Source organism: Mus caroli, chromosome 9 (assembly GCF_900094665.2).
Source record: "Mus caroli chromosome 9, CAROLI_EIJ_v1.1, whole genome shotgun sequence".
Taxonomy (NCBI): domain Eukaryota; kingdom Metazoa; phylum Chordata; class Mammalia; order Rodentia; family Muridae; genus Mus; species Mus caroli.
The window spans coordinates 22,389,198-22,406,445 of record NC_034578.1 but is presented as its reverse complement, the minus strand read 5'-3'; positions in this window follow the sequence as shown (position 1 = coordinate 22,406,445).

Below are 17,248 nucleotides of genomic sequence, written 5' to 3'. Positions count from 1 at the left end.
CAGCTCTCACGATGTTTGTGGTTTATATGAGGAAGTCAGGTGCAAGTCATATGACTTAGCTGCAGTCCCTGGCATCTTTGGGACTGCTGCCACACCCACTCCCCACAAATAATCAAGCCTTGTCCATATCTTTTTGTCCTCAGCATATTGGATGATAAGGCCCCTGACAGCAGAAATTTGTCAAATCACTCTGATTTTGTGTTGTTGTTGAATTGTTTAGTTTGTAGCTACTTCAATTCCTCTTGGAACAAATCTTCATGTTCACCCCTCTCCTACTGCCACTTGAATTCACCTGGATTCACCTGGATTTGTCAGATTGCCTTGTTTTTTATATATTTCCCTTTGTGTATATAGCATGTTAATTTGATTTTTTGCAATTGCTATATATCACATATCAATTATCGTTAAGATTTGTGTCATGCCATTGGTTTTAGAATTTTTGTGATGCTGTCTGTCAGTTTTATGGATTATTCCAGGCTTTGGTTTTATTTTGTTATTATTATCTATTCAAATACTCCATGTGCAGAAAGGGTACAAGCCATTGCTGCTGTTTAAAACTACAGCTGATGCTTATTATTACTTGTTGAAATGGGCTCCCTTTGTTTTGTAATTATCATATATTCCTGCAATTTGACATTTCTGTCTAAAGTATTTTTTCCAGATATAGTAATTCTCTTTAGTATCTATTGTGGTTATACATTATAGTTTAGGTTTTGTTTTGTTTGTTTCTGCATTGGTATTTGCTTATATTTTGTTACTCAAAAAAACTTATTTTAAAAATCTTGAAATGCTTTTAAAAGTCTTTATTCATATAAGACTCACATTAAAATCTCTTAGCACTTCAAAAATAGACTCTCTTTGGATTTAATCCTTTCTTGAGAAGGCTACTCTTCTTACTCTTCTTTTAAGACAATTTCCTTGTTTTGTTCTCTCTCCCCTACCTCTCTCTCTATATATATATATACATACATACACACACACACACACACACACACACACACACACATACACATATATGTATATATCTATATCTTATATATATATATATATATATATCATCTATCTATCTATCTATCTATCTCTTTCTCTCTTACACACAAACACATGCAGACAGACACACATACACACAGATGTGTGTGGATTTAAGACAGGGTTTCTTTATGGAGTACATGCTGGTTTTGAACTCATGATCCTCTTTCATCCTACACTGGCCTCCTAATGGACAAACATAATCAATGAATGTCCTTTTCTTCAACCACTGATTGTTTGGCAGAGGAATAATAGAAGACTAGTGGTTAAATGGGGCCAGGGACAGATGAGCAGGGTAGAAGAGGGAATAGGTGAGGGACAATTAACACTATAGACCTTTTGAAAAAGTCATATGGAAATTTACTGCTGTAGGAACACTCTCAAATACACACATAAACACATAAAAAGAGTCTAGATGGAGTTATTCTATAACAGGCCAATGATGTCCCTGTTAGATAATATAGGCTAACAAATACAAAGTCTACTACTAGGAATGGGTCACCTCCCACATTGCAGCTATTGTCCATGTTCTTGTTTACCCTCATGGGAAGACCCTGTTGCTGAAGACTCCACTTACTTGAGTCATAGAGCATAGAGAAATCAATCAAATCAAGCTACTCTGCATCTTTAAGCATCATCCATATGCTCCTAAGGCTAGAAGCTGCTATGCATTTCACTGGAGGAGAAAAGTAATCTTATGTAGTGTGAACTCTGTGAGCTACAGTAACAACTGGCTTGACAATATGTGATCTCTGGTGCAGTATTGACAGACATATCAAGGAAGAAACCAACCACTTTCTGATTGGATTTAAGACCCATTTTAAACCCATATTTAGCACTGTTACTGGGGCTAAGAACATGCGACTATATAGGTCATGGACCATAGGTGGAACTGACTACGATTCCCCTGCTAAATGGGCATAGTAAATCAGCTTGTAATGTGCATATTATATTCACCAATTAAAGCTTCTCTCAACCCTCATCACAGAAACTTCTTTTTACAGTAACTATTAACTCAGAGACCCACAACTGGTCAAGGTACAGAGAATAAGGGACTGTTTAGCCCTAAATGAGACATCTATATTACATATTCTCTTTCCAACTCATGGGGGTCACAGTGCAAGAAAAGACATACAAATGTAAGACCCCAAAGCAGTGGATAACTACAAAAAAGTGGGTATTTTGACACAACAGGGCAATTGCAACTTTAAAATCCCAAAAGTTGTAGTAGCATAAACAAGATCTGTGCAAACTCAAGGTAGATAAAATCTGTCATGGAAAGTGGATGTAGACTTGAGGTCTCATACCTCCCTAAAGAACTATTGACAATTTAAAGGTGCAGATAGAGGTGGAGTCAGGGGGTGTGACAACTGGTAGGGCAATTCTACTCCAGGGGAAGACCATAAATCCAAGAGTTTATAGGCAGCACAAATTGTAAAGCAGCAAGGCACAACGTTGGGTGAGTAGGGAAGAAGGGATGGATCTGGGAGGAGTGGGTGTTGAATATGCTAAAAGTGTGTTCTACAGCCTTCTCAAGTAATTATTTTTTCATTTTTTATTAGATATTTTCTTTATTTACATTTTGAATGCTATCCCAAAAGTACCCTGCACCCTCCCCCCACCCTGCTCTGCTACCCACCCACTCCTGCTTCTTGGGCCTGGCATTCCCCTGTACTGGGGCATATAAAGTTTGCAAGACCAAGGGGCCTCTCTTCCCAATGATGGCCAACTAGGCCATCTTCTGCTACATATGCAGCTAGAGATACAAATTCTGGGGGTACTGGTTAGTTCATATTGTTGTTCCACCTATCGACTGCAGACCCCTTCAGCTCCTTGGGTACTTTCTCTAGCTTCTCCATTGGGGTCCCTGTGTTCCATCCAATAGCTGACTATGAGCATCCTTTTCTGTATTTGCCAGGCACTGGCATAGCCTCACACGAGACAGCTATATCAGGGTCCTTTCAGCGAAATCTTGCTGGCATATGCAATAGTGTCTGGGTTTGGTGACTGATTATGGGATGGATCCCAGGGTGGGGTAGCCTCTGGATGGTCTATCCTTTTGTCTTAGCTCCAAACTTTGTCTCTGTCTGTGTAAATGTACCACATTTTCTGTATCCATTCCTCTGTTCAGGGACATCTGGGTTCTTTCCAGCTTCTGGCTATTATAAATAAGGCTGCTATGAAAATACTGGAGCATGTGTAATTATTACCAGTTGGAACATCTTCTGGGAATATGCCCAGGAGAGGTATTGCTGGATCTACAGGTAGTACCAATTATCTCAGGAACCACCAGACTGACTTCCAGAGTGGTTGTACAAGCTTGCATTCCCACCAACAATGGAGGAGTGTTCCTCTTTCTCCACATCCTCTCCAGCATCTGCTGTCACCTGAGTTTTTGATCTTAGCCATTCTGACTGGTGTGAGGTGGAATCTCAGGGTTGTTTTGATTTGCATTTCCCTGATGATTAAGGATGTTGAACATTTTTTCAGGTGCTTCTCAGCCCTGCAGTATTCCTCAGTTGAGAAATCTTTGTTTAGCTCTGTACACCATTTTTAATGGGGTTATTTGATTTTCTGGCGTCCAGCTTTTTGAGCTCTTTGTATATATTTGATATTAGTCCCCTATCAGATTTAGGATTGGTAAAAATTCTTTCCCAATCTATTGGTGTCCTTTTTTTTCTTATTGAGGGTGTCTTTTGCCTTACAGAAGCTTTGCAATTTGATGCGGTCCCATTTGTCAATCCTTGAAATTTACAGCAGAAACCATTGCTGTTTTGTTTAGGAATTTTTCCCCTGTGCCCATATCTTTGAGGCTTTCCCCCACTTTCTCCTCTATAAGTTTCAATGTCTCTGGTTTTATGTGGAGTTCCTTGATCCACTTAGACTTGAGCTTTGTACAAGGAGATAAGAATGGATGAACTCGCATTCTTCTACATGATAACTGCCAGTTGTGCCAGCACCATTTGTTGAAAATGTTGTCTTTTTTCCACTGGATGGTTTTAGCTCCCTTGTCAAAGATCAAGTGACCATAGGTGTGTGGGTTCACTTCTGGGTCTTCAATTCTATACCATATACATACCTGTCTGTTGCTGTACCAGTACCATGCAGTTTTTATCACAATTGTTCTGGAGTACAGTTTTCTCAAGGAATTATTTTAAAATGCCAAAAAAAAACCCTTTTTCAAAATAATTTGCCAAAGTACATTTGCCAGGAGGCTTCGGCCTAGTTATCTTATTTTTGGTTCACTGAGATTCTTAAGTTTGTGCTCTTCTTTTGATGGACTCCAGCTCTTTGACTGCTGTCTCCACCATGTTGTGTCTCTCTTGTTGTCCTGTGGATCTAATTAAAATCATTTTGGATCCACAGAATATGATCTACATAGTCCAGATTCTGGCAAGTGTTCTATGTTATTCTCATTTGATTTATGGATTTGCTTGTGAAGTGGGATCTTAATCCAATCAGAAACTCCAATTTCTGTTTATTTTCAACTAAAATTATCGGGTGCCAGGTGTGGGAAAATAAAGGGGGTAGGAGAGATGACCCTCATCCCACCAGAGCTCAGAAAGACTGGGCAGGCAGATGCGGGGTACTGCTTTGCCAGGTGGGCATTTGGCTGTGGGAAGCCACAGAACCCCAGTCCGAGGGGGGTAGGTAGAGTGTTAGCAGTCCTGTGTCCCTGGGCCTCATAGAGTCAGTGGCCCCCGAGGTTAAAGGGAAAAAGGGTGTGGGGAAGGTGTTGGGTGGTTCCGGCAGGGCAAGAGTCCTTGGTCCAGTCTGGCAGCTGGAAATGCTGGGAGGCCTTCCTGAAGGAGATTAGTCATGGCTCTTTAGGGGAAGGCCTATTTTATGGCTCCAGCATGGCTAGTCTAGATGAAAGGAGGCAGTCCATGATTTTAGAGCTTTATTGTAGAAGAGAGAGAGAGAGAGAGAGAGAGAGAGAGAGAGAGAAGTAGAAGCCAACCAAGGCCATGTGGAGAGAGAGGAGAATGGAGGGGGGAGAAGGAGAGTGAGAGTTGAGAGTAAGAGAACAAGAGCTTAAGAGAGGCAAGAGAGAGGAAGGACCAAGCAGCTCCTTTTATAGTGGCCTGGGCTACCTTGCTGTTGCCATGTAACTGTGGGGTGGGGCATTCCTGGCTATTGCCGGGTAACTGTCGGGGTAGAGTCCCAACAGCCTACATGACTGATTGCCACAGAATTATGGAGCTGGGGCTTCATGGTGTCAGGCACCTGTCTCTGGGGACATAGCTGACATTCTGTCCCTTGTAGAATTTTCTACTAGGTCTCTGGAGTAAGCCTCTCTCAACCAGAACACAGACTGCCTTTCATGGTCCAACATAAAATTACCATAATAATTGAGATTTTTCACTCCTTTATAGGATCAAATTAACTATATATGTCAAATTTTCCATATTTTCATTCGTTTGGTAATCTTTCAAATGATTATTGATCTGCATTGTAAAAGCTCTTTCTGTTAACTTTACATTTCAAATATTTGGTCTTTTTTGTTTGTTTGTTTGCTTGTTTTTTGAGGGACAGGGTTTCTCTGTATAGTCCTGGCTGTCCTGGAGCTCACTCTGTAGACCAGGCTGGCCTTGAACTCAGAAGTCCGCCTGCCTCTGCATCCTGAGTGCTGGGATTAAAGGCGTGCACCACCACGCCCCGCTGGTCTTTTTTTTGTTGTTATTCATAATTAGTTATCCTTTTTCGGTGGTCTAACAAAAAACCTACTTTAAGATGGTCCAGATAGTGGGTTTGGTAAAACATAATCTTTATTGCAAATATGTTAAAGGACTTTAATAACCATTTAATTTCAATTTTAATTATGTGTATTTGTGTAGGTGCAGGTGATCACAGAGGCCAGAGGAGGGTGTTAAGATCCCCTGAAGTTGCATTAACAGGCAGTTGGAAGTTGTTTGATGTGGGTTCAGGAATCAAACTTGGGACCTTTGGAAGAAGAGTCCACATCCGTAACCGCTGAGCCTTTTCTCTAGCTCCAGTGAAAGGACTTTTAATAATTCAAAAGAGAAAGCAGATAGGAACTGGCATCAAAACAACTGGAACCCATAAACAAGGGCCAAAAAAGAATTCAGGACTAAATGTTTGATAATTTAAATTAAGACGTGTTTAATGAGCTAAACTACAGAGTAAAAATAGAACAAAGAATACATTTAGAAAATAGGTCAATAAAAATGATTTTTAAAAAAGATACTATTAAAAGAGCACAGAGGAAAAACAAAAGGAAATATAAAAAGAGAGAAAAAAAGAGACTGATATGCGAGTCCCAGAAGAAATCATAACACATCCCAAGGAAGTCACTGCTGAATGCTACAAGCAGAAGTCACATGTGAAGTCTCAGAAATAGTGCCCCACCCCTCCCACTTTGCCCTCCCTCCAGGCCTGTAACTGGAGGGAGGAGTGAGAATCTTCCTGATGGGTGGGTTCTCATCAGGAACAGTGGAGGCCATAAGGCAATACAGTTTCAGCAACATTGAGAGAACTGAAAGGCAAAGGGCAAATGAAAGCAGCCCAGATCTTAACATTCAACAGAGATATTCCCCAGAAAGCACTACAAAAATAAAACACCTATATCAAAAGAAATGCTTGAGAATTGGCTTCAGACTGAAGAGAATTCCAGGCCATATAAAAATGGAGACCCACAGGGGATTAAGCAATGAATAAGAAACATGTTAAATATGAAGGTCAATATAGTAACTGCATTAGTAAGTTTTTTGTAGATAGATGACTTTTTCAAAGCACAAATAGGATTGTAAGGTAAAGAATTTAATGCATTGAAGTCAAAGGTATAGATCAGGAATACAATACATGGAACCTCACAAGCAAAGTGTCACCCTTAGAAAATATAAAGTATTAAGGGTGAAGTGCCCAGTGTGAGTGATGTAATATTATTTCAGTGTTTCCTAAATCAGTCTCTGGAGTAACTACCAGTATACTTTCACTATATTGATACTCTTTATCTGGAGTTCTTGGGATCAGAAATACTTTGGATTTCAAAGTTTTTGGTTTGGAACATTTGCATACATATGAGATGACTTGTGGATAAGACCCAAGTACAAATATGAAATGGATTACATTTCACATGTGCCTTATAAATATAGCCTGGAGATAAGTTTATATGCTATTTTAGTTTGCCTATGTTTTGACTGCAGCTCAACATATGAAATCAAGTGTGGGATTTTCTACTTAGTATATGATGGTGCTACCAAATATGTTGAATTTTGTACCATTTTGGAGTTAGATTTTCGACAACTACAATGACAAAAGCCATAGTGATGACAACAACAACAACAACAATGCCTAGCTTTAAAACCCCTAGGACAGCTGTTCTTAACCTGTGTGTTTTGACCACATAGAGGTGGCATATCAGATATCCTGCAGGTCAGATATGTAGATTATGATTAATAACTAAAGCAGAATTACAATTATCAAGAAGTAACAAAATAATTTTGTGGTAGTGGTTGTCACAACATGAGGAACTGTTGTGGGTTTACAACCAACTTTAATGGGTTGTAGCATTAGGAAGGTTGAGAACCACTGACTTAGAAGAAATAGAATAGAATGCTAAGAAAATTCAGTTGACTCAAAATAATGCAATAAAGGAGGCTAGGAAGGGCTAACATCAGGGGACAAATAGAAACAAAGGCAAAACTCAGGATTTAGACCTAACTCCGAGTTGACAATCAATGTGAATCGACTATTGTAGTCAGAACAGGGATCAGATTAAATATAACACAAATCTCTCTCAAAACTATCCAGGGAACATGAATTTTAAATTTATGGAAGCATAGAACCAATGGAAGGAAAGTCATGATGTCAGCATTTTTGTTTCCTGTGTTCACCTGCTCTGTCTTACAAGGCTAGGGTGTTCAGGAATGTCCCTTACAATCTTGACATCCAGGGCTAAGGATGCTGAGACTCCACAGCCAATGGGTATCCACCAGGGGAGACTGCTGGCAGTGCTTCTAAGGCAGGCTCCTTTCACCTCTGTGTGTTTTCTGTTTAGAAGCTTTAGGCCATGCTCTGGGCTGTATTCATATCTGAGCCCAGCCTGTGGCCACTGACAGAAGCCAGCCATTCGGCTGAGGTTCCTCAAGCATGCAATGTTTGTCTTGTCCTGGTTAGTGGAGGGTGGTTTCTAGACACCTTTTCCCTCAGCTGGATTGTGGTATACTTCTAAGACCAGAAATAAATATTCTGTAGCCTCAACTCACCTGTGTAAGCTATTTTCTCTCTGGAATTTTAGACGTTAAAATACTGATTTTTGGTCATTTGCCCAGCTGTTATGGCCTCCTGTATAAAAGTGGATGTTTGTGGCATCTGGTTGCTGTGCATCTTCCTGGTGAAGAGTCTTCCCTCTGCTTCTTTGTGAGGATGATGGACAGGACAGCTTGCCTGGCCACTGTGTGGGGGTTCTTTTGATAAATGGTGTGTCCCATGGGGTACTAAGTAATGGATGGGGAAGGGTAAGGATGAGGGCTAGATATTTTCACCTTATGAGTACAAGGTGAAGTGAATCTGTGAGAATGGGTCCACAAGATCCTTCCCTAAATCCCCAGCATGGATTCCAGTTGCTACAGTTCATGAGCTATCTATCCACAGAGCCAGGCCACCTACATGCCAGCTTCCATACACTACATGCAATACACTACATGCCAGTGGTGATTCACACTGCTAGAGAGGAAAATGTACAGGTGGGAAAGTGGGTCCTATGTGCGACTCTGGCATTTATTTGCTATGAAAAGGTGGTTTTGGGGGAAAGTATGTAAAACTAGTTATTAAAGTGAGAAAATTATGCATCTTGGGACTGAGTGCTTTAAACAAAGCAGAGATTTCAAGCTTTGTGAAGTCTGTAAGGGACAGTTAAAGCATAGATGCTTCTGTTACTTGGTCTAATGATCTCCTCTTTTATTCTGAATGACTACTCAGGAACAGTATTCACTTCTCCGAATGAATAAACTCAAGGATCAAAACAGAATTCAATTGCAGTGTCTCCCTTTCCATCTCTACTTTGTTAATATGGGTTCTCTGTCTTTCTTTTGGTTGATTTGACTAAAGGTTGATTATTTTTTTCAAAGAACATATTCTATTTCCTTGATTCTTTGTATTGTTGTTTCAGTTCTATGTCATTAATTTAATCCTTGATTTTGATGATCTCTCCCACCTACTTTCTTTTTTTTTTGGGGGGGGGGTGGCTTTTCTTATCTCTCCATGGCTTTTAAAAGCAATGTTTTAGTGAAGTATTGAGAACTTCTTACAATGTACTTTGAATGTATTCACTCCTCTCCTCCTCCCATTACTACACTCCCTTTCTGCCCAATTTTGTGCTATCTTCACACTCCTCCCTTCACTTCTCCAGTGGAGTCTAATTCATGCGCCATCTACTCTTGGGAGTAGGGTCTATCCTGGTATGTAGTCAGCCTACCAGAGACATCATTGAAGAAAACTGTTTCTCCCTTTCCCAATAGCCATCAAATGCCAATAGCTGCTCAGCTAGTCACAGGTATTTGTGTCCACATTCTGCTTTTTATGCTAGGATTTTGGCTGGCAGGAGCTTATGTAGGTCTTATGCATGCTGTGAGTTCTTAGGTGAATATGTCCTATTCTGTTTGGGACAGACCATTTTGTTATCTAATACCTCATATTAGAACATTTGGAAATGTTCGCAGTATGGCAGCCTTCATTGTGTCCCATAGATTTTGGTGTATTATATTTTCATTTTCATTCAATTCTACAGTTTCTAATTTCCCATTTGATTTCTTTCTTGCCCCAATTATCTATCATCCAACAGTGAATTGTTTGGTTTCTGTGCATCTGTGTGCTTTCTGGAGTTGTATTGTTGCTGAGCTCTAGCTTTAACCCATTGTATTCAGATAGAATGTAGGCTGTGCTTTTCAATTTTCTTATAATTGTTAAGATTTACTTTATGTCTTAATATGAGGTCAATTTTGGAGAAACTTCCATTGGCTTCCATCAATCACACATGGAGATTGAAAGTGGGCATGAAGCCCAACTGCACTCTGAGGTCCCCTTGACAATTGACAAATGATAAGAGAGAATCAGTTTTCTTTAACAGTGTGGAGCCAGGCAGTCAAGAATATTGAAGACTACAAATAGAAGATGGTCAAAAGAACAAACAAACAAACAAACAAACAATGGAACAGAATTCCAAAGCCAGGACTTTGAATTGTAAGAATCTTCAAGAAAACACTAAAGGTCCCTGAGGTTTGATGAAGTGCTCTGGGGAAAAAGAGTCACTGGGAACTCTGTGAAGTCAGCTCTCTTTAGCACTGATCTGACTTGGACATCTATCAGGGATGCCCATTGTTCCAGAGCATTTTCTTGTTCTCCTGAGAGGAGGAATATTTGGAGGGTATTGGCCTGAAGCCTGAATCAAAAGTGCTGAAATCAGAAGCCCTTTCTCCAGAGATGTGGTAGTCTATGGGTTTTGCAGATGAGGTATTGTTTAATTTCCCTTAAGACAAATTTTAGGAAGATGTTCTTAACCCAGTCACTAGCTGGACTTACTTTTCCCAAGGATTGCTTTGCAGATCATGGCTGGGGCATCCTAAATGACATCCCATTTAGGATGGTAGTTCTGCCACCCTTCAGGCTTAGCCATCCTTCCTACAGGGCTGGGAGAAGAAATTTGGGGCAGTTGGATGGGAGGCTTAGTTGGCTCTGCCAGACAGCAGGCTTTGCCAGATGTCTTCCTGCCCTGCCTGGCTCAGCCAGAGGTCTGATCCTGAATAAGATGGGGCTGTGGACAAGGCATCAACCTTTTCTTCAGTCTCTGAACTCAAGGCAGGACAGAGGCTAGGCAGCTGCACCTGCCAAGTGCTTGTCTGACCTGCTCTGGCCACATTCCTCACTGAAGCTTTTAGGGTTATATAGTGGGGAACATGACTGTGGGTTTTCTTGATGGTAATAATTCCAGCTGATACCTGTGTTGTCTCTGTTCCTCTCCACTGAAGATCCTGCTGACCACCCTTCTCTCGAACCCCAAGCAAGACTGAGGCCTGGGGTTTGATGCTCTTATCCATGACTACCTTGGATCTTACACACAGATAGAGCCTCAGCTATGAATGAATGAGCATGTCCTACCATCTGTTATCAGAGGGAGATTAGTTCTGGGACCCAAAGCCTCAAGAATATCAACATCTGTAAATGTTCAAATGTTGTGAAATTTACATCTAACTATGCTTACTAATTGTGGGGTTTTTTGTTGTTGTTGTTGGTGGTGGTTGTGGTAATGGTGGTGGTTTGGGTTTGTTGTTTGGTTTTTTGATTTTTTTTTTTTTGTCAACTTGAAATATGCTGGAATCATTCAGGAAGAGGGAATCTCATTTGAGAAAATGCCTCCATCATATTGCCTGTGGGCGTATCCATGGGGCTGTTTTCCAGATTAATGATTGATGCAGTGCTTTGGGCAGTGCCATTCTTGGACACATGGTCCTGGATTGAATAAGACAGTCATGGGTAGCAAACAAAGTAAGTCATCGCCATGGTCTCTGCTTTAGTTCCTGCTTTCAGCTTCCTGCCTTGATGATGGACTGTAATCAGCAAGCCAAATAAACCCTTTTCTCCCTTGACTCAGTTTTGGTCAGAGAGCAACCAAAACATTACCTAAATACACCAATACACCATTCTGTAGACTTTAATTCATCTCTGTGTAGCATTTAATGTGTGTGTGTGTGTGTGTGTGTGTGTGTGTGTGTGTGTATATATATATAGTACACCTACATGCCAGGAGTCAGGAAAGGGCATTAGATCTCATTATAGATGGTTGTGAGCCACCATGTAGTTGGGAGTTGAACTCAGGACCTTTGGAAGAGCAACCAGAGCTCTTAACCCCTGAGCCTTCTCGCCAGCCCTGCTGTATGTGACTTTTATGCATAAACAGTGGTTATACAGTTTTATACAGGAATGAAAGGCAAGGAATGAACGTCCACATGTGTTCAGTACAGACACAGTCTTTTCTGACCTCTGGTGGGCTGACACTGAGACTATGGCACCCAGGGAAACAGGGTGGCAGCTCCAATAAATAGCTAATGGCTGATTTACAGCCTTTATGTTGAGTTAACCACAGACAGTCTCTGAAGCATGGGTTTGATTTCATTTACAATCCCATGTTAACTGGCTTTGTTCCAAGTCTGCAGTGTATTGGCTCCTGCCTTCATCAGACCATTAAAATTCATGTTGTAGGAAAACCAAAACTGACCATCCTGTGCTATAATCACAACACAAGGGAGGCTGTACTGGAAGCTGATACTGTTTCTTAGGAGGGTGAGGCCCTACTTTTCCCCATCTGAGTTTTTGGGCCTGCAACAAAAGACTGAAAACCTCTCCGAAGCAGCTTCCTGAGGGTGCACAGTACAGAGACTTGAGAGGTTTCCTGGGAAAAGACCTTCCACCTCCAGACAGTTTGTTCTGTTTCTCTCCCGTGAAACCTTTTCTTTATTAACATCTGCCTATTGCTTTCTCTAAATTTTCTTTCTTGTTAATTGCCCAGAGAACATTCAATTCTAGACAGCATGCCTTAATAAATATCAGCCTACATTTTGCATCCTACATGAGGAACCAAACCTGTGGTGGCAGAGAAGACAGAAGTGAAGCCCTGCTGAAGGGAGTTGAGCTGCCCTCAGGCACACAGCACTAGAGAGCCTCACACACTGAGTTTCTGCTCCCTCTGGGTTAGAGTGTAAGTCTCTGGCAGGTTGCTGAATGGCCCTGGCTCTGCTTGGTGCTTCTGGTACGCTTGAGTGACAGGGATTTTATACTTCTGACCCCGCAAAGTCTGATGGGGATTTTGTACCTCTCCTGATTTGTCCTGATTTGTCCAGTTATCTTGCCAGGCACTTCACTTCCCAGCTCGGTGAAGTTTGAAAGCTCGCTGTGCCTCCATTACCTCATCTACTTATGGCTACAGTGCCTCGGGCTGTTCAGGTCATGAAATAACATGGTGCCTGTGGAGGTCTTTCCTGGCACAGTGTGTCCCAGGCACACATTCCTCAACCTTCTCTGTAGAATATGGCTGTTGTTATTGTGTCAGCCATCTATGAGAGGAGAGTTCCTGTTTTCCAAGCTTCTTACATTTAAATCCAGTGGGATGATAAGAAGCTGGGGCCTTGAGGAGGTATTAGGTCATGAGCACAAAGCTATCGTCAATAGAGTTGGCACCCTTATGAAAGATGGTCCCAGATAAATCCCGAGCCCTTTGCATTGAGGGAGGATACAGAAATACAGCCATCTGTGAAGCAGAGGGTGGACCCTCACCGGTCCTCAGATCATCAGACATCATGAATTTGGACTTCTCCACCTCCAGAACCATGAGAAATGAATTCTGGTTGTTTACCTGCCACTCAGTCTCCAGTTCAGCTTTTCATTGTAGTCCAGATGACCCATGGCAGTGCCTGACAAGTGTCCTTTGAGGTGGGCAAAACAGGTGTCATCTCTCTGTCACAGAAGAGCTAATTGAGACTCGGGAATAAAGTGACTTGTCAAAATTAATAGAGGGCCTGAAGCTCTCCCATTAACAGAGATAAATCAATTGTGTCATGCCCATAGAATAGCATTCCTTGCACTAGTATGCAAGAAGGTGACCAACCCTGACAGTGTGCTGAGTGGGATGAGGCCCAAGTGCGAGGATGCTATGGCTTCCATTGAGCATGCGCTTTCCACAACACTGAGTGTGCCTGGCAGCTGTGGGGGCTTTAGTTAGGCCTCCTCAGGATCTGGGATGGGGAACTGTTTCAAGGGATATTTCTTGGCTCAGAAGAAAGGAGGGGTGACCAGCTCTGCTGGGAAAAGGGGGGACCAGTGTTGAGGACAACAAATTAAACCTAATTCAATCTATGGAAATATTTGATTACACCAAATGCAATTTATTATGCAAAGTTGCCCTTTCCAACAAATGGAAGCCGCTTGGATAAGGCGGATGGTAACAGAAGGTCTTTCAATAGGCAAACAAACCCAGCAGGGAGCCTACTCACAGAGACAGTGCTACCCTGAAAGTCAGAACACAGAGAGTCCTTCCCCATTCCTGGGTCAGCCCATCCAGCTCCCCTAATGAGAATGATCATTCCTCTTAACCCGGAATTCTAACACACAAATTTCACATCCCAGATCTTCTTCTATGGCTCTCAGAACACAAGATTTGAGCAATTCTGAGTGTGAACCCATCTTCCCACTAGGCTTGTGTTTGTGGTTTTGAAGGCTTTTCATGTCACTACTCCTGAAGGATCCTCATAGCATGCCTTAGAAGTTAGAAGGTAGTGCCAGGCACAAGTTCTGCTTCTTGCCAGATGAAAACAGAAGACACAGTGTCCTGCCTAAGTCAGCCAGAGGTGGAGCTGGTACTGGAACCCAGCTGTTCATCTCTGATGCAGTGCACCTCTCTGTTCAGTTCTATGTCACTACCCTTCAGCACTGGGACTCCCGAGAGTCTCTGGTTTCATCACTTATGCAACATTAAGTAAGGAGCACCTCTTTCTGGAAACAACAGGTTAGAGTCAGAAGAAGGCAGGTCTCAGAAACAGGAAACTTAGAGCCTGTCACTGACTCATTATGAGACCCAAGGTATTTCAAATATCCTTCACAAGCCGGGAATGGTGATGCATGTCTACATTCTCCCCAACCACCTCTGTTGGATATCTTCTTTATTTACATTTCAAGTGTTATTCTCTTTCCAGGTCTTCTCTCTGGAAACCCCCTCTCCCATCCATGCTCCTCTGCCTCTATGAGGGTACGCTTCCACCCACCTACCCACTCCCTCCTTCCCGCCCTTGCAATCCCCTACACTGGGGCATTGAACACCTTCAGGCCTAAGGGCCTCTCCTTCCACTGATATCCAACAAGACCATCCTCTGCCACATATATGGCCAGCACCATGGGTCACTCCATGTGTATTCTTTGGTTGGTGCTCCAGGGGTCTGGCCTGTTGACACTGTTGCTCCTTCCATGGGGCTGCAAACCCTCTCAGTTCCTTCAGTCCCTTCTCCAACTCCTCTGTTGGGGACACCGGAGCTCAGTCCAATGGTTGGCTGCCAGCTTCTTCCTCTGTATTTGTCAGGCTCTGGCAGAGCCTCTCAGGAGAGCCATATCAGGCTCCTGTCAGCAAGCACTTCCCAGCATCTGAAAAGCACCCAGGTTTGGTGACTGTATATGGGATGGATTCCCAGGTGGGGCAGTCTCTGGATAGCTTTTCCTTCAGTCTTTGCTCCACATTTTGTCTCCATATTTTTTGCCTGTGAGTATTTTTTTTCCTCTTCCGAAGAAGCACTGAAGCATCCACACTCTGGTCTTCCTTCTTTTTGAGCTTCATATGGTCTGTGGAAGACTGAGGCATGGGGATGCCATAAGTTCCAGACTAGCCTGGGCTACATTACAAGTCCTTGTCTCAAAAATAAGGGTGTCTTCTTAGTACGCATAAAGCTGTGGGCTGTATCTTTAAGCATTGCATAAACCAGGCATGGAAGCTCATACACATGATTCTGTCACTTAGGAGGCAGAGGCAGGAGAATAAGGAAGCCCAGGTCATCTTGAGCAATATAGTGAGTTCAAAACCAGCTAGGGACACAAGAAGTCACTTCTTAAAACAAACAAATACACAAAGAAAGAAACATACAAACAGCAGCACATAAGCAAACAAGGAAGGTATCAAGTATTATACATATTTTATAATACCTCCTTATCAAACTCTGTAGGCCATTGCTTGAAGTCTGAAATATAGGTCAGGAACCCTGGCTTCTGCCTGGGAGGGGCTGTGAGCAGCTCCGAGTCAGAAAAGATGTTATTTTCTGGGCTGGTTCCTCATCTGTACACAGTGACTGATGCTGGGCATCCTGGGAAAGGTTCTCAGGCTCTTATAGATCCCATCCTCTTCTTTTCCATAGAAAGCTGAGACAGGGTCCCCAGGTTAACAGCTGTTATAAGGGGTGGGACAGCAGGGAGAAAGGGAAGTAGGAAGACCCACTTTGAGAAAGTTCAGGTTATGGGTTTTTGAAAGGATGGTCTGAGCTGGCTTGTTTCTTCTGTAAGATTTTGTCAGGTTGTTCTATTCAGCTGAGCAGGTGGGGCACCTGCCTGGGATACCTGGCCCTGAGGACCACCCTCACAGATCATCTAGAGAAACCCTTTATTTACTAATTTAAAACAAATTTGAAGATCAGAGAGGTTTGTTAACTTTGACAGAGTCACAGAGCAGGTTAATGCAGAACCAAGTCTATAGCAAGGTGTCTCAACACCTGGTCAAGTGATGCCCTGTGCCTCTAAACCCCCTCCTTAATCCCAGCATGAGATGTCTTATCACTGAAAGGAGTGAACCATGAAATTATTAGAACAGTTCCACTAAAGCAGCAGACCTGGAGCTGTTAGAGGGTTTCCTGGGTAGTGCTCTCCAAGGTCAAGTTCAATGCACAAAACACTTATTAACCTCAAAAACCTTGGGAGAAGTCTAGCTCCAAGTTTAAACCATGAAAAAAAGCTGCTCTCCCAGAAATAAAGTTGAGCTAAGTTAGTCAGAGAAGGGAAGGGAGGGAGGGCTCCTGTCCACCTGGGAACCTGTTTCTGTCCACTGATTTGGTATCTGTTCTACATCTCCATGAATGATGGTTATTGGTTGGTTTGTCATCTGATCATTCACTCTATTTTTTGTTATTACTTCCTTTCTGTCTTCCACTCAGGTGGTCAGGCTGTGTTCCCATTGCATGGAAGCAGTGGGCTACAGTTTCAAAGGAGCTAATTATTTAAGTGTTTAAATGAGATGACTTGAAGCCATTGTATGGGTGTCCTGGTCCCTCGTGTCTATTGGCTCTTCCAGATGAGAAGAGCCATCTTCCATCTTGTTTGTAGAATCTCAGAAAGCAAGAGATGCTGGGGAAAGAGAATGAGACATGCCAAGAGGCCTCTTGTGTCCTAGAGGATTTTGAAGTAGGAAAGGAGGTCTGTGGTAAGGGTGGAGCTCTGTAGTGAGGATGAAGATCTATGGTAAGAATGGAGATTTGTGAGGGAGATGGAGGTCTGTGGTGAGGATGGAGGTCTGTGGTGAGGATGGAGGTCTGTGGTGAGGATGGAGGTCTGTGGTGAGGATGGAGGTCTGTGGTGAGGATGAAGGTCTGTGAGGGAGATGGAGGTCTGTGGTGAGGATGGAAGTCTGTGGTGAGGATAGAGGTCTGTGGTGAGGATGGAGGTCTGTGGTGAGGAT